We start from the raw sequence: 17823 nt of genomic DNA, 5'->3' as shown, positions 1-17823 counted from the left end.
TTATTGTTCTGAAAGATTCCTTGGCATTAAGCATTTTGCCTGGTTTTTTTGTTTTGTTTTTTTTTTATCCAGCGCTTGCTAAAATGCCTGATCTTGAGCTTTCTTTTGACTTCTGGTCCTGCTTTTTGAGAAGGATTTAAATTTTTGCTGGTTAAGGAGCAAAAACAGTAAGTGAAACTGTTCCTGTCAGTCAAGAAAGCTAAACTTTGCTGATCTGTCCTAAACTCATTTTAATCTTCAAACTATGCAACTTGTTTTATCCTATATTCAAAACTCTTTTCTTTTTTTCCTTTTTTAATCTATGTTCTTTTATTCCCATAATGCTCTTGGGTAGCTCAAGGATTTTTTTCTCAAACTCAAGAAATTACTGAGACCAGATTACACAGGTCACCTCCTTCAAATTCTGCCCTTCTGCTAATGACTAAATAGTGTGTTGCTCAGCTGTGGGCCATCTTCAACAATGGCTAAAGCAGCTGTTCTTCATATAATATATTCTTTTGTGAAAGCGTCTCTCTTTGCAGTTTGTGTAGTTCTTCAGTTCAAGAAGACATATTCTGGAGTGAAGATGCCAAGATCACTGGATGCGTCTACATACAATGTTTGTCTGAGGCACCATCTCTAAAGATACTTGGAGCAAGAACTTCGAATCCTTACAGACAGAAGTATTCATTAATTTCTCATCTTTTGAAGCCTGGCAATACAATTTTGCGGAGTTTTCAGGGGGAAAAAACACCATTATGGTAAAAGTGCAGTTAGCTATGTGTTTACTTGAAGTAATTTCCTTGATTTCAGTCTAGTCCTAGTTGCAATACTTGAAATCCAAGTATAGGCAAGGTCCAAGTTCAGCAAATCAAATGAAATGTAACATCTGCCTTCAGGATTTGCAGGATAACCATTGCTTTTGAAATCTTGGTTTTCCCAGGTTTCTTGCTCATGTGCCAGACAAATAAATGGCAGCTGCTGAAGTGTATTGCTTTTGTATTTGTTCAGTTCGGTTGGGTTTTTTCTTATGAAGTTATGGGGACAGGAACATAAGGTCTGAGGTCTGTGCCCAAGTGGGGTGAGAAGGAGGCTTTTACTTTTCCCCCATTTCCCCCCCTTTTTTTTTTTCCTCCTGTAATTGACTAAAAAGCAAGTCCTTTTTGGCTGCTGAAAAGCCAGACTGTTGGAACTTGCAGGCAAATAACAAAAAAGGTTTTGTTCCAAAGCAAATGGAAGAAGAAATTATTTTGAGTTGGGTGTTGAGAGTAATTTGTAGATAGTTGATAGACTTTCTGTGCCATTACTGGGCATCATTTTTACACATGGTGAGATATCTTACACTGATCACCATTGCTGAGGTATATAGTAGTGGGAGTAGGCTGTGCTTAATGCAGTTGCATTTCCTGGCACAAGGTTTATATAATTTATGTAATAGTTAAGACCATCAAGAATTTATGTCTCTGAGGCAAGCACTAATGTTTTACTAAGAATAAATTTTGTTGGGCTCAGCTGTCATTAGTGGCTTCTGCCCACTGTCTGCAAAATGCTGTTCATTTCCTTTCACAACCAAAACATCGCGTCAAGGAAGAAACTAAGTATCTTCCTCAGTTTTATTTCATGCTAGAGTTTGTCAGTTGTTGTCTCTGTGGTTTTTTTTGGCTTGGTTTGAGGTTTTTTTGAGAGGGTTTTTTGTTTGTTTGTTTTTTTAATTAGAATTAGGTGTCCTCATGAATAATGACATCAATGTCTTTTGCAGCCAAAATATACCATATGGTCAGGGAGCAAGTGACCAGGAAAAGATGAGGAAGGGATGGCAGCCAAAGCTGATTAAGACACAAAACGAACTGAGTGGAAACAGAGAGGCCAGGTGAGAACAGACTAAGTCTTACCATCGAGGGCAGGGTCACACCTTTGTTAAATTCAGTACTCTGGTTTTGGCGGTACTGATCCTCCAAGTGGTACTGATATTCCAAGTAAGGTGAAAGAATCCGTGGTGTACGTAGTTTATATGCACAGTGTTATCTACCAAGCAGAGACCATTTCTGTTCCTGCAGGTGCTTGTCATATTTTTTAAGGAAAAAAAGGTGGCAGGGTAAATTAGTTGAGATGCTCAGAAGAAAAGGCAGCAGGCATAGATTTTTGTCATCTCTTACTTAGTCATGCAAAGCTGGGATGAAGAAGCTTTGTTCTTGAAGGTGAAGATGATGGCAAGAGCTTCAGTGTAGGTGTTGAGTGTTAATTGCTGTCTTTCCCTTTCTTCTAGCTGATGACTAGGAATCCACTAATGTTAAGCTTTGAAGCATGCGTCAGGATTTTAGGAGTAACCTTGGGATACTGTATATAGCACAGGCTATACAAGCCCAAGTTATGCCTTTATGAGAACTCCCTGTGAGACTCTTGAGATGTTGTTGCAGAGCACAGTCCAACAGGTAGCATTGCGAAGGGTGACAGACCAGGATGTGAGGTTTGTTGGCATCTGGAGGACAACTTCACTTGAATGGCTCTTTCATATTAATACTTAACTCCAGGTAAATCTCACCAGATGTTAATGACATGTCTCCTTGAATCGTCATCTTTTGTTCTGCTGCTGTTTATCTAATGCATGTATGAGGATGACACCCCATAAGCAAGCATTTGTTAGCCAACTCCAGAGCCCCTCTTCCACACTCTTCAAAGCTGTCATATCTGCACCGAGGTTGGAGAGCTCTTTGTTCACATCATGTATCTTGCTGCCTGTGGATTTCTTTTGGCCACAGCTGACCCTTAGAGTTGGGGCCTTAGAGACTATATATGGAACGTGAATGTTTGCTTTCCCCCCCACTACCCACAGGCCACCTCTGCCAAGCACATGGGGGTCAATCCTTGCGGATTTTCTGATGCAGGCTCAGATGGCAACCTTGCAATGCTCACATGAACCAGCACAGTAGCTATGGATGTCAAGGAGCTTTTCTGTATATTATCTCAAAAACTTCTTCCATCCTGTGGATGTGTTTATCCCTAATAAAATGACATCTGTGAATAAGAAGGCGGCACGTGGTGGGTCTGGCTGGAGTGCAGTCTCAAGGCTGTGGTCACCTCTCGATATAGCCGTATGTTCGAAGTTCATCCTCTCAGTTTGAGAGCTACGCTGTCTGCTCTGATAGCACTAGAGGGGGCCCTAGGACAGAGAAGAAAAAGGGAAAATAAAAAAGCCGGGGGGAAGAAGGGTTAAAAACAACCACCACTGCAAAGCCGAGGATGGATGACCAGGACCTGTCTTTAAACTACTGAAATACTAAATTACATTGCTAGTTTTGACCTCACTTTTAAGGGCCTTCTGCTACTGTACCATAGGTCCTTTTCATAATGTATGGTCTGGTTCAAAGCAGAGGGAATGAGAATCCTCATAGTCAGTTTACAAGATTCTGGCCATGTTCCTGGCCATAGCAAAAAAACCCAAACCCACAACCTCACTGTTTCCATCCTACAATTAACAGGAGCACAGCTTCACTATATACTTGCTTTTCACATGAACTCTGTTGGCACCATAATGGTGTTTTTCCTTTATTTTTTTTTATTTCCCTATAAAAAGTCTCCTGGGTATTTTCCATTTTCTCAATATGCAGCAAATTATAATGGGGGAGAGAAAGAGCATCTTTTGGCACTTAATCTTGTGTAAAAGGACCCAAATAATGCTTTCAGCTTTGTCAGTGTAAATCCTGATTAATTCAATCCTAGTCCATCACAGTGGCATGGAGTTTGTACAAGCATTATGGGTCCAAGAATAGTGACAAAAATGTAACCCAGGGATCTGTAAAGTGTTTTGAGGTAGTTCTGTTAAAGTAAAATTCTACTTAAGGACAAAAATGTATATGAAAACGATGGAAGAAGTGTATAGCTTTCAAGCTTGGAAAAACCCCTTATATACAGTCTGCTATCTAAAGTACCCTGGAGAAAAGAACATACTGTAGTCATCTGACAGAAATGCACATGAAATGGGATGGGGAGATGGAGCTGAGGCTACAAACTGACTGCAGAATCACAACAACAAAGTAATTTCTATGAAGGGGAAAAGTAGAATCACACTTTTGTCTGCATTTGAGATTTATCTGCGCAATTAAATGATTGTGTGCATAGCTCGGTACAAAAACATTAAATTATATAATCCCAGTGGGAGGAACACTTTACAGTCTGAGTATGTTGTCTTATTAAAGGAAACTGCTTATCTAAAACCAAGTCAATGTATGTGGTGAAAAGTAGGTTTTGCCCTCAGATCAGACATGGGTATATCCATCTCAGTTTTTTTTCAGCCAGTTTTTTTCTCTCCCTTCTCTTTCAGAGACCCTGCAAACAACAGTGAATTCCAGTATAAATGGAATATAAACAAAGTTCATATATGGTATAAACATATGAGAACCGCAGTGGAATGGTATTCATATAATTTTAGTTAGAGTGATGTTATTCTAACTACAAGTGAAAGGCCATGTAACAGACAAAGGTATTTTAGACTTAATGCTTCCTGTGTTAATGCTTAATTGTTCTGTGTAACTACAGTTAGCTTAAGAACCTGTCCTACTTATTCACACTCTTTTACTCTCTGAGGTATTTGGCAGATAAATAGGACTGTTGACAAGAAATAACAAGCAATTGAGTTTTATTTGCAAATACGCATTGCATGAACCATTATCTAATACAGCACTGAACACATACTGTTCAGTAATAATTAGAAAAGGATGTGGTATGAGCAAAAAAGCTTTATTCTTTAGAAGTGTTCTTTGATTCCTTGTAATGTAAGTCACACCAGAGGTTTCATTTCCTTAAGTTACACGCTAAAATGTATGAAGAGTCACATTTTCTCTTCTAAATGCATGGGTATATATAAAATGTAATTTCTTCAATATGATTGCAGTGATAATTTTCCCCTTAAGAGATGGCATTAGATATAGTCTCAAAGAATACCGTAACTTGTTAATTGAACTGCCATATAAAACCACCATCCTATATGAATGTCAGAAAGCAGTAGTTTTGAGTGTGGAAATTTGTCACTTAGGAACGTCTAGACTGTATATTAGATTTCCATTAAGTCAAAGTGGGTTAGAAAAAAAGGTTTAGAAATTCATAGTGGAAATTATTGAGCTTACATCAATTTGCAGCACTACACCCTCAAGTAATCAGTGCAAGTTCCAACAAATCACAATGCTGCTGGGACTTTCCCAGTAGACAGCACTGCTGGAAATGCTTCCTATACTTAATAAGTAAACGGGCTTTCCTGGGAGCAAAACAAGGAGTCTGACATGTTGTCTCACAGTAAAGAGCACCGGTACAAGATGATTTTTGGCTTGGCTTTCTTGAACATAACAGCTTGGGATTGCACATCATAAACTACTGCTGCAAAAAGAAGTGCAGGAGTTTCCGCTTTATAACCTGGGTCCGTTGATCCCCTTGCTTTGCTAGTGTAAAGAAGCCTCTGAATCTGCTTGTGCAGTTAGAAGTAGGCATTAGCATCTAGGCAGGGCTGTCTGTTCACACTTTAGTTGTGAGAAGACAGACAAAGGTCTTTCTTTGGAAGCTGAATAAGACTAGTGTATGTACAGGGACATGCTTGCATGCACCCTGGTGCTTTTCGTTGTCTCTAAAGTCAATCTTCAGATGAACTGAGCAAAGACTCTCCTACAATAGCTAGTTCTTCCAGGCCTGTACTTCTCTTTGGAAGTTTTTCATTCCAAAGCAGGTTTTCTCCATGTGAGAAGGAAAATGGGAAAGCAGTGCAGTGTCAGGGTCGTTTTAATTCCTTGATGTCCTCCACTGCCTCCACCTCGGCCACAAAGATGTCCCTGTTCTGCTGGGGTGGCAGGTGCTGAGCCTGGGCTGAGCATTGCAGCCCTTCATCTGCAGGAGCAGAACACTCCCCGCGCTGAGCTCCTTGGACATGTGTATTGGCAGCTGTTAAGGGGCAGACACAAGGTCCTTTAACAACTGCACATAATTCAGATGACTTCTCTGGAAATGCTAATGTATAAGTGAACAAGTTCACTTTTAGAGACAATTGATAATTCAATTAAAATGTAAGAGTAAATAGAATGTGCTTATATGCACTCCTTGCATTTGCTTTCTTAATAAGTTGAACTTCTTGCCATTTCAATGAAACTCAAATACTTACATTACCATTCTAATGCCTGGTTTGTGTGTATGGTCACATTTCAGTAATGACAAAGCGCAGTGTAGCAACTGTCACGTTACCTAGTACTGTGAAGACAAGTAGCTGTAAAGAATATGAAAATAGGGAAATGTTATTCCCAAGTGCAGACTGTGCTGGGGAAGAGGGGGACATGAGAAGGATGATATTTCATCTAAAATACATGTCGGGTTCAAAAAGGTACCTAAATATAAGTACAAAACACTACTACTGGTGACAGTGAAGATAGCAAAGGGCATCATCAGCTCTATTTCACCCTAGCCTTACACTGTGTACAGTTTCTCTAGTGACCTAAAGTCTTTCTTCAACTAAAATTTCCATTGAAACCATGTGCTTTAAAATAAATACATTTAACTTCCTTTGTACTCATAAATGCAAAATTTCACAGTTAACCACTGAAAAATGAGAAAGGCCAAAGAAAGGTTGAAGTATCTCTGCTGGTCAGCCCAGATTAAATCTGTGGGAAACTGAGTGACTATGAAGAATAGGCTTGGGTACGATAGGGTGTACAAATAAAATGACAATGTAATGTGAGGTTTTGACAACAAATCAATCAGAAAAAGCAGGAACAGACCATAGTTTTAAAGTCGTGCTGTGTTAATTTGAGAGCAGTACTAAGGAAATCAAAATTCACCAATTAACTCTCCCTGAAGTGATGATGGCTAGGACATGTAGATGAACTTTAGGGAGCAACTGGTGTTACCCACCTAAGTTCCAGGAAGAGAGATCATAAAATGAAGTTCTGTTTGGCGATACCCGCCTTACAATGGGGCAGGGTATTAGCAATACCATTTTCTTTAACACCTTTTCTTCCCCATCCTCACTGGTTGATACTGTTCCAGCAAGGAAATCCTGGTGGTTTGCAGAATAGTAGCAGCAGAACTCGTGATAGTTACTGAATATGATGGACTAGAAGCTGGTTCGGTTTTGGTGACTTCTGTATCTGGGCTTTGTAAATATTCACTTCCCACACCTCTTTCCTAATAACACCATTGATCTATTGGTCAAAAGAACTGAATTGTGCATCAGAACTTTCCCACTAGCTGGTAAGTTTTTTAATTACCCTTTATCTTCCATTTTCTGTTCCCATAAAATGGAAGCTACATGTCCAAGCTCCCACCCCACCCCAAATGGCCACTGAATTTGAAGCAGAGATTTTTATATATCGGAAATTGTTTATCATTTTACCTTCTGATCAATTTTAGTTAAAACCATGGATTTTTTTCATTCTGAGTGAATGAATAATAATAACCTCTCAGAACAGATTCCATAGTTGAGTTGAACAAGAGCAATACAGAAAGTCACCTGAGTTTTTGTCATGATGAATAACACAGAGATTCCCTTGAGCAGAATTCTGGAGAAGACTGACTTCTCAGTTAAGTGTAGAATATGCTTAGTTTTTTTTGGAGAACCCTTGGCTCTGATTGCTGAGAAACTGGGATAATTCAGTGCAGCAAAAAAAAAGTCTTTTTTTCTAATCAGGACTTACTTGTATTTTTCAGTTTTTACCTATTCCCTAGTTGAAATTTCCTGTGTCTTGTAACCATTTAACAATATGTTACTAACCATCCATTATGTCCTGCTTTATTCTCTTTTAGATGAAAGAGCCATGTAAAAAGAGAATTCACCAACCCCTGTGACTGAATTTGAGCGATAATGTCAATGGAATTAACACATTGCCATTGTTGAATGGTCTCCTGTGGCTATATAAACATCAAGGTAACACATTTCCAAAGCAGAAGACATTACTGCTGTGGTACTGCTGTTCTGTTGTTTTGAGAGTATTTCCTTACTGATATAGATTTCCTACTGATGTAGAGCTGCCATTTTGCCTGGTGGAGGATGATGTTGGGAGAAAAAAAAAAAAAAAAAGGTTGATTTTTTTTGCTGAATTCATATTTGCTAAAGAAAATCTATTACATTGTTTGGCTAAACATGGAATGAGAGCCCAAGTACGCTAAGGTTTATTTAAGATGGCCTCATACTGGCAAATACGTTTAAATGACATCTCTCTTGAGGACCTAATTCCATTTCTGAAGAAGACCTTCTGGAAAAGCTGGGACAGAACTGCCTTCAGGAAACCCAGGGTTCTTCAGCCTGAGCAGAGTTAACTCCAGAATAATTGCCTCCCATACTAGCTTCAGCCATTAGCATAACTTTCATCTCTGAGAATAGAAATAGACTGAGGCTTAAATACCTTCAGTATGTTGCTGAGTACAATGTTAGTAAGCTGCAAGTTTCAGTTTTAACTTCGAGGCTGGCAAACAAGTTGTGAGACCAGGCTAGTCAGAAAACTTTTAACTCTGGTAATTCCATTCTAGGCTCATTGTCACCGTCTCACCTAATGCAGGAGACAAGTAGCTGATGTGGATGTTGCATAGGAACTATAATTTCTTGTGTCACAAAACCACTGACAATGGCTGCATTACAGAAGCCAGAGCTGGTCAGTTAGGACATGCAGGTAACAGTAATGATTTTGTTTATTATGAGCTTCCTTCTCCTGGTTGCAAATGGGAAAAGAACCTGTATTTCTGCAAGTATATTTTCATTTGTCTTCAGGCAAGAAAAAACTCAGGCAGTAAAGTGCTTAACCAGAACAGAACCTGATGAGTTCCCTTCCTAAATACCCCATTATGTGAATTTCGCTTCTCTCCAGTCACCTTTAATCAACTGGTCAGTGGGTTTGCTGCATTTCTATGAATCAGAGACCATAACACAGGTTTCGAAAGGTGGGAAGTCAATCTAAAGCTTGACCTCACCAGGCAAAGACAGACGTATCCCTCTCCAGAATCCATTAGACGTACCCACTGCCTCTACCAGACCTGGAAAAAAATGCAGTTTGCAGAGCTGAATTTGGCACTTTCGTGAACATTAGGGCTGAAACAAAAGAGAGGGAGGTATTGTCCATCCCCAGAACAGCCCTGGGTTGGATTCCTCAAAGATGTTTCAGTGTAGGGAATGTTCTGTTTCTGCACTACTCTTGAGTAACAAGAGGTAGAAAAGAAAGTTGTGATGGAAGGAGCGAGGAGCTGCCTATGACAGGAATTGTTAGGACATGGAAGATGACTTGGTGAATTGTGAACACTGTGCATATGTTAAACTAAGTGAGCAGTGTTTGTGTACACTGTAGTCGTTTTCAGTCCCTTGAGAGCTCTTTGAAGCTCTCTGAAAACAGAGAAGATAACAGCTACTAAACAGCTACTAAACTTTGTGCTTTAGAATGCAAGAGAAATTGCTTTTTATCCATGGATCAATCTTTTGTCAGCCCATACACAGTGGCTGATGGCTCTAGTGTATTTTCATTGTCACTAAAAGGCTTTTCTTGGAAAATGAAACCCAGTGGCTCAATAACTTGTCACCTTTCCCATGACTCTTGCTTAGGCCTAGGAGTGGGGAAGAGGAATGCTCTGCCAGGCTCAGCAACATTCAGGTTGCAGTCACACTCACACCTCACTTAGGAGTCTTTTGTGATTTATGATGTGTAGAAATGCAGGATTTTATTTTTGTAGATCCTCAGCTGGGTACAAAAGCTGATGTCAGGCCCCTGAGCCCAGCAAAAAAGATACCAATGGCAAAAGCATGCCCCCCATCTTTCATTTTTTCCCTTCTTTCTTTCTACCCTCATTTTTACAGATACTTTTCCCCCACATACCCATTTCTTTTTTTGATCTTTTGGAAGAACAGAGGATCTCCTGAACCAGTAAGAGACAGCTCTTCAGAAGAACAGGAGTTATGGAGCCCTTCTGCATTTCTGCTCTAGGGTTCTTCAGGAAACTTGTCTGCAGATGGCTCACAGTTCTAGTGCCAAAACGGTCCCCAGCCTTGTGACGGCTGCAGCTTTGGCCAACAGCAGGGGACACCAGTGACAGTGGCAGGTAGGAGAAAGTGGTCCATCTTCTGAGTCACCTAATATGCTCATAATTTTATCACCTCAGACTGTAGTAAAGTAGTTGCATATATGCTATGAGATCTAAGCATTTAGCAGGTAATCTTGTGGGGAAAATCTAGCATGATTGCTCTAGTTTATTTCCTGTTATTAGACTAGCTCTCCATCATCAAGATGCTGAACAAAAGGCAGGCATAACCACTACTAAGGGTTATTGAGGTTCAAACTTGAGCATGAAAGATTCTTTCTTTTCATGTTTCACTTGATTTCCACTCTGACTCCTTTTGGGATGATGAGTGTTTCAGCTCTGGAGCAAACTTGGGCTGCTTTGAAATGTATTGATGGACTGGTTAAGCAAATAATCTTAGAGGAACAGCAGAGCTACTGTTTCAAGAGACAAATGAGGATGAACAGAGTGGGTAGAGGGGAAAACTGTGTGCTGTGTTCATGTCCAGCATGTTCCATTGGCAGCTGCACTTTTTTGCTTCTCCTGGAAGCACTAGGTAAATTCTAGTACCAACCCTGAAGTAACAACGCTCAGTTCTGCTCTCTCCTGCTGTGCAGACACGTTCCCTCCTTGCAGCTATAGCTTCAGGCCTGGACCTTTACTCTACCTCCCCAATGCTGATGAACATCATATCTTAGACAATGCCCACTACAAGTGAGAAACTGTTGCAAAGGCTCATCCCCTTTTCCCCAGACACTTCATCCAGATTCTCCAGCTCTTAGGAGTCACTGAAGAGAGAAACAGTCTCCTTACAGATAATTAAGATCACCAATAAAGCTCTGAAGCAGTATGATCATTTAAGAGAAGCCTGGACATTTTCCTCTTCCTGAATCTGTATTGAATGTGTAGTGCTGTAATCCACAGTGTATAAGTAAACCCTGGTTACATTGCCCTGGGAAGCAATCTGTTCATATGCCCGTAGAACATACATTTTTCTTTGTGGTCCTAGAATTCATTTAGTATCTGTTTGAAGAATCATAGGAATAAGAGATAAGCAGGTATCTCAGACCCTTCTTTGCTGCTCATGTGAAGGCAAGATTGTTCTCTGCAATACCACTGGTTTGTGCAGAAATCATTTAAAAGTCTAATACGATAAGGGTTTTGCCTGTTACTTCTGTGAACAGTCTGCCATTGCACAGCTGGTACTTTTTTTTCTGGATTCTCAAATTGCTTCTATCTCATTTTCATCCCTACTAATGAAGATAATTATATCCTTTTGTAGCATATTAATTCCTCTGTCATGTGTATGTTTACACCCTGCAGACATGTTCATTTCTTCTTTGTGCACAGAACCATCAGTCAAGAAAGCTTTATTTAACAACTCTTCTAATCTTTTCTGATGTTCAATTCATCCAGTCTCCCTCCAGTTCCCCAGTAGCTTTGATAATGAGGTGATAAGAATTACATGTAGTTTTACCAGTTTGTTTTATAGCAGACTAACAAAGAAGCCCTGCCACTTTCCTGCTTAACTATATGCTATTTTTCCATATGCATCCTGTGGTTATATTTGGCTGCTTTTGTTTCCTTGTTGAAAACAAAAGCATCACACTTACTGCAGAAAATCATCTGAACTATCTCTGTATTGTGCCCTCTTTAGTATTGCCATGGTTTTTTATAGGTGGATATGGCTGAACGTTACTGTTTTCAAAAGAAAAGATTAAATTATTCTCATAAACCTAGAGATGGGGGCAAGGAACCACAGAAGTCAGCAATTCCTCCCTTGAACAACTCCTTGGCAATAAGATGTGAGGGGAGGAAAAGGAGTAGTTCCATCCTGGAGAGGAAATAAAAGACAAGTCAGAAAGACAGAATGGGGGACCATGAATGGGTTTAGATTTCAGATTTTTGCCTCAGGTTTCTGATAATCTGAACCAGTCCTCCCGAAGTGCTGTCATAGCTTCTTTACCCTGTCCTGGAGAGCACAAGTGCTCTTTACATCTGGTAGGCAGGCTCCCTCTGGTCCATGAGCAGTTACTTGAAAATGAAGTACAATACTAGCAACTTCTCTAAAGCCGTAAGTGCCTACAGGGATGCAAGCAGGTTTGATGCCATTGTCTGGTCCTCCTGACTGCTTGTGTTGTCTTTGGCCCCAGATAATTTTGCACTTTGTGCACAAATACCAAGCCAGGTTCCATGTGGTGCTGACCAGCATGGATGCGTGCACCTTACCCTGGAGCACTGTAGCTGCCTTTACATTTCTAGAAGAGATTTTTGTGGCCATGACAGCCTATCACAATTCCAAGGTGACCGTTTAAGTTAATTTAAATTAGAATACATACACAATTAGTGTAATTGATTATTTTTCTTACTTTAGACATAATAAAACCCCCTAGAATTTTGCTACAGCTTTGTCCAGTAGAAGCCTTTGAAACCTCAGATCATTGTAGTGGGATATTCCCCAGAGTACAGTGAGTATTCTCAACCTTTATTCTTTTGAGATTGCTTCAGGTTAGCTCTTGATCACCCAGAATTCATATGTCAGGAACATTGTGAAGAGGCAGGAAAATTAAATGCTGAATTGTCCTGTCATAAGCAGTCCTTAACAAGTATATGTGAAATATATCTAAAGACTTTCTTGATCTTAGCTTGCTGCCTGTTTTTCTCTCCTAATAAATCTTTAACCCAGTCTCCCAATTTCAGCCCAACTGGGCAGAAGTACAGAAGTCACACAGATGAGTTAGGTCCTATGGGTTTCCTGAAAATGCTCTGTCTGAGGGAATGGCTGCAATGTGAGTTAAGATAATAGTAGACAACAGAGAATCCAAACAGGAAATCTCCTTTTTAAATGCCTTAATTGTGAGAAAAGCGTCAGTGAGAGCTCAGGATGGGCCACAGGTGTATGTTGTAGTAAATGCACAAGTGTGAGGGTTCCTTGTGCCCTGTGATAATCTGGCTGGGTTAGTTTTTTTACTTTGTATTAAGAGGAAGAAACTGAGCAGCACCAAGCAGTGAAGCAAGATCGCAGTGAGGAGTGCTGTGAGCTCCCTGGTGGTGAGTCCAGGCCTGCATTGCACGTAGACTTAACTCTCACCGAATCCTACCCCAACAGTAGCTCCCTGCAGAAGCTTAAACCATTAACTACAGGATTAGAGGGTGGCAAAAGCAGTGACTTCATTATTGATAACCATCGAAGCTGTGCTCAGAAGGAATGCTTGCTCTCAGATGTGACTTGGATTTCCTCCTGCACACTCCCCTGCACCCTTAGCAGAATTTAAATATCTCTGTTGAATTTACATTGTATTGTTGTTTGTATCTGCGTTTGGTTGGCAGGCATAGCTTAGGTTGTAAAGTACCAGTCATTTAAAACAGTTTTGCCATCACAAAAGCAAAGACTGTGTTTTTAAGAATGGTACCTATTCTGTGAATGACCACTAGGTGAGAGAGGAGAAGAAATCAAAGTCTTCTGTGCCTAAGTAGATGAAATCCAGTATTTTAAGTATAATGCAGTCATTGCATACCTCTGTTGTCCTCAGTCCCTGTGGAACTGCCTGTATAACTGTTCAGATACCTCGAAACTGTGTGTCCTCCCTTGGTTTCTTAAGGAGTTGCAACTGATTTATTTAAATTATTCAAGTGCTTGATGTTCTTAACAACTTAGAAGCATTTGTCCACTGTAGTAGGGCTAATTTTTAATTTATTTTTCTAAACACATCTATCCAAAATGATGGTGGGCTTTTATATTCACAGCAGGGAGCATTGTGAGGTTTAAATATCCCTTTAATCACTAAGGATGTAATAAAAACAAGAAGAGTTCTTTGAGCTGCAGAGTGTTACCCAGGGAAAAATCTACTCTTGAGCTTACAAATGTGGGTTGAAGAGACAAACTGGGCAATAAAATCCACAACTATGGACCAAACCGGCTAAAAGTTGGTCTGTAGCTGCCCATCAGGAGTTGAGACTTGGAGGGGGGAAAAGGCCATTCAGCACCTCTACAGCCATAAGAGCCAGGCCATAAACATTTCACTGGGTAGGGGGAGGGAGCCGTGGGTCTGTGATCCTGCCTGGAGCTTGTACCCTGGCCTGTGACTGCAACAAAGAATGAGTATGAGTAATTTGCCTGTATAAGAAGAATGGGGAGGTAAAAAATCTGGGCAGATTAGGGATTACAGGGAAAAGTGGTGGCTGTGACTGATGATGTCAGTTCACGTACATTTGCATATGAGTGTATGCACATGTGTATAAATATCGAAGTACTTCTGTATGGATGTTAAAGCAGAGCTATTTGCTGCCTGTTTTCTAAGGCAGGTCCTTTATGGCTCCTGCTGGAGAACGGTGGGTTCTGGCAGGGTTGCTGTCTCCCCAGGTGCGGGGAGGAAGAGAGCCTTCCCCGTGCAGGAGAGGAAAGGCAGAGCTTACTTACACGGTGCTGCTTGGTGGCCCTTTCCTGTGCTGTGTGGCTCTTGCTACTGTAAAGTCCTTTCAGTATGTATTTTTTGTGGATTTGAGTGGGACGGTGCTGAGCCCTGTCTGGGAAACACAATGAGCTGACAGGAAAGCAGTGCACCTAACATCAGGAGTCTGTGAAAACTTGAAAGAGCTCTAGACAGAAATATTTTGCATTTGACTCTGGACTGTGGCCTTTGAGGCCAAACTCAGTCTTTAGTGTTAAGTGGCTGCTAAGTATTTCCCTTCTTGTCCTAATGCTAACTGACTGCTGGGAGAAGGGTGCATATTCCAGCAGGGCTGCGGGAAGGCGGATATGATAAAGGGGAAGACAGAAGAGCGTCCTCTTTAGTTCAGGAGCACGGCTTTGTGGCCAGATACTTCAATCCACAAGAGGAAAAGCCTTGTGTTAATCTCATAATGTACAACTTTCCATTTACATGAGCCACTTTCACACATTCCCTTCCAGAACAGACCCCTCGCTGCCGAAATGCAGCTCCTTGGAGTGGGCAGAGGCATGCGGCTGGTCCCCACAGCACAGTGTGCCTGGGTCCAGGGATCCTGTGGTGAATTAGCGTTGAGCTGCTACCAAGAGGCCCTCTCCAACCGTTTTGTTTTGCCAAATGTGATTTTTGCTTTTTGAGAGCACAGGGCAGATTTGAGGGTGATACAATTTGGGGCTCAGCATGGGGTTTTCATCCCTACTGAGGTCTGCCTTCTGCGTGTTCCCAGGGTAGGAACATCTGCACGGCAGTGCACATGGAACATGCCTGAAGACACCAGACAACTTTTCCCAGATTAAAAGCTATCAAATCCAGCCATAAAGAGAAGGGAAAAGGTGCCATTTCCCACCATCAGAAGAAAATGCTATGTTGTGTGAGCTGCTGTAAGGAACTGGGTAGGAACTGTTCCTTATGCAATCGCATGATGGGAAATTGCATGTACTACTGCTTCTTCAGAGGATCTCAAAACACTCTGTAGGCTTTTATCATTCCTGTAGTCACCCATAGAGACTTACTCATAAAGCTGCTCAAATTCAGGCTGTGCCCATGCTGCCAGAGCTTAGCTACTCCACTCCCTTGGTCAGCTCCATGCTGTCTGAGGAGCTGCACTTTGATTTCCTTTTCTTCTGTATGAGATGTTGGTCACTTACAAGCAGTCACATGCTTCAAGGCTGACATGGGCCTAGGAGCAATAGTTTCATCAGGCCTTTTCTCTGGAAAACATGGCTTTTCCCCATGGCCCTGTGTGTGTAATCAGGCCCCATTTACTCTGCAGCAAGCTGACACTGTATTTAAGGGGCAGGTTGGTGGATTCTGCAGCCTTATGGAGAGTTTGAGGTTGCTTCATGTTTTTAAGTATGAAAGTAAGTAGCTATAGTGTAGGGCTATCGACTTTGTTTTGGTCTGTTAATGACATGCTGTCTTTCCACATTTTCAGTATTTGTCATGTTGCAGATGGCAGAGTATCCTTCATAAAGAGTTGCTAGGATGCTCTGGGACCATGGCCTATGTGTGCCAGGTGGGAATCTGCTAAATGAGTTACTTTTAAATGGCAGTAAGCCTATCCTCATGTTTGGAGGGGAGTTTATCTTCAGTGCAGTTTGCACTTCTCCACGTTACTTTCTCTTCCTTTTGCAAACTCAGGTGAACAACACTGCTTCACTTAATTATAGTTTTATTAAAGCTGACACAGAAATGCTTCCTCACAACCCTGTGCTCAGAGGGAAGCTGCAGGGGCTGGATTACTGGCTACTGCACCAAGTGCTGGTATACATGAGCAATAATCCAAGACTGTTTCTTTCCAAAGACTATTCTTGCATTTCAGCAGTCTCCCAATAGCTTCATGCCTCACACCTGAGCTTGCTCTCAGGCAGAATGTCCTGGAATTGTCCTGGAATTTCTGCTGGACAGAGATGGTGGGACATCCTGCGCAGCCGCTTGCAGACTCAGATTCTGAGCCTCCTGCAAGCTGACACGTTATCTGTTCTGGGTCTGAGAGCCCCAGACACCAGCCAGAGATGGTGAGATCATCACCCAGAGCTAGGAGGATATGCACAGATCAGTACCCTATAGGGTCCCGTTGAGTGTTAAGGGTTAAAGCTTCCCTTAAGGTGAGAAAAGTGCCAGAAAACATTTGCCTTACTACGAAACCCAGAGGGGAATGTTTCTTTCCAATCACCTCCTCAAAGAGATGCAAAGCAAAACTTCGTGGCCTCTGCTTTTGTCATCGCACATCCCCTCCCTTCTGCGCTGCCCTACTTCATCCCTTTCAGCGCAGGGGGAGAGCCTACAGTTAGAGCTAGGCACAGCAGGATTTTTACCTGCTGCTGTAAATGAGCTTGGAGCAGACCTGTGTATGTCACTGACTTACACATGTCAGATCCACTATCTCTCCCATCCCTTTCCACACCCCCAGCCTCCAATTTGCCAGTGAATTGTTAGACACCAGCACATTCACCTCTGGCTTCCCGGCAAACTGCCTGAGGGCACTCCATGGACAGAGTAATGTGCTAAATTCCCCCTTTGCTAGTGATTAATTTAGTGATTAATTTCCTGGGGATTGCTTCTGTTAGCCACGCTTTCCAGTAGTAGTAACAAATTCACTTTTTTTTTTGTCCCCACTTTTAAAACCTTTCCAGTGCAACTGGAATGGCTGGGAGAAAGCTAGTTGTTAACTGGTCATGGGTAATTAATGACTCCACCTTCCCCATCAATCAGCTGGGGAAAGCCAAAAGGATTTGAGTACTTGTAGCAAATGTGTGTTCTCTAGACATGCTGATAGGCAGTGTGCAAATGAAGTGGCAGCAGGAGACCATCTCATACCTCTTCCTGGAAGAAGCAGTATGTCATGATACACATCCCACGCTCTTGTCAGGTGGAGAGTCTGAAATTGCCAGTGCTGCTGCTGTTGTGCAGTTTCTAACTGTGTGGGATGTTGATCCATCGCTGCTAGCGTGAATCTGACCCAATTTTTGTTCTATTTTTTCTTCTCAGATTCTGATCATGGTTGTCTTTTTGACATTCTGAAATTAAAATACTAGCATTAGAGAAGCAGGACATGGTGGGGGGCAGATTTGATGCTGGCTTTCCCTTTGTGACAGAGCAGAAAAGCATTTCTGCATCCTGTTTTGTTTTTGTTTGGTAGTAGCAGTGCAAGTACAAGCAGAGGAGATTTGACCTTTATACTGTGTTCAGCTCACCTTTTCCTTTCCTATTTACATTTCCACAATGTAATAAATTATCTCCAGTTGAGCTATAAGTTGATGTTCTTCCAACACATGATAGTTCTCTCCTCAGTGGTACTGAGGCTCCTTAGCTCTGGATGACCCTAAGTTAGCTGAAAGAGAAGAGCCTGTGGTCTTCTGTATTACCCAGTAGTTTTAAAGGG

The 17823-nt window shown here is 41.5% G+C and overlaps 1 protein-coding gene across 3 annotated transcripts in view; it reads left to right on the top strand.

The window, feature by feature from the left end:
• Positions 1-1945: 1945 nt before the first annotated feature.
• Positions 1946-17823, top strand: part of LOC133275800 (T-box-containing protein TBX6L) — a 29594-nt gene continuing 13716 nt past the window's right edge. Inside the window, exons 1-4 of one of the 3 annotated variants that reach the window (XM_061465981.1) lie at positions 1946-7087; positions 7756-7876; positions 8479-8618; positions 9842-10032. The gene's annotated coding sequence lies outside the window, so the exon portion shown is untranslated. Of the gene's footprint in view, positions 7088-7541; positions 7877-8478; positions 8619-9841; positions 10033-15263; positions 15332-17823 lie in introns of those variants that run through there. The other 2 variants (XM_061465983.1, XM_061465982.1) reach the window with 2 other exon arrangements.

The sequence above is a fragment of the Pezoporus flaviventris genome, unplaced genomic scaffold, assembly GCF_033815535.1.
Source record: "Pezoporus flaviventris isolate CSIRO_AGI_PZ_B2104156 unplaced genomic scaffold, CSIRO_AGI_Pfla_v1 ptg000041l, whole genome shotgun sequence".
NCBI classification, from domain to species: Eukaryota; Metazoa; Chordata; class Aves; order Psittaciformes; family Psittacidae; genus Pezoporus; species Pezoporus flaviventris.
The sequence above is the reverse complement of the archived record's forward strand: the minus strand, read 5'-3'. Positions and strand labels throughout refer to the sequence as shown.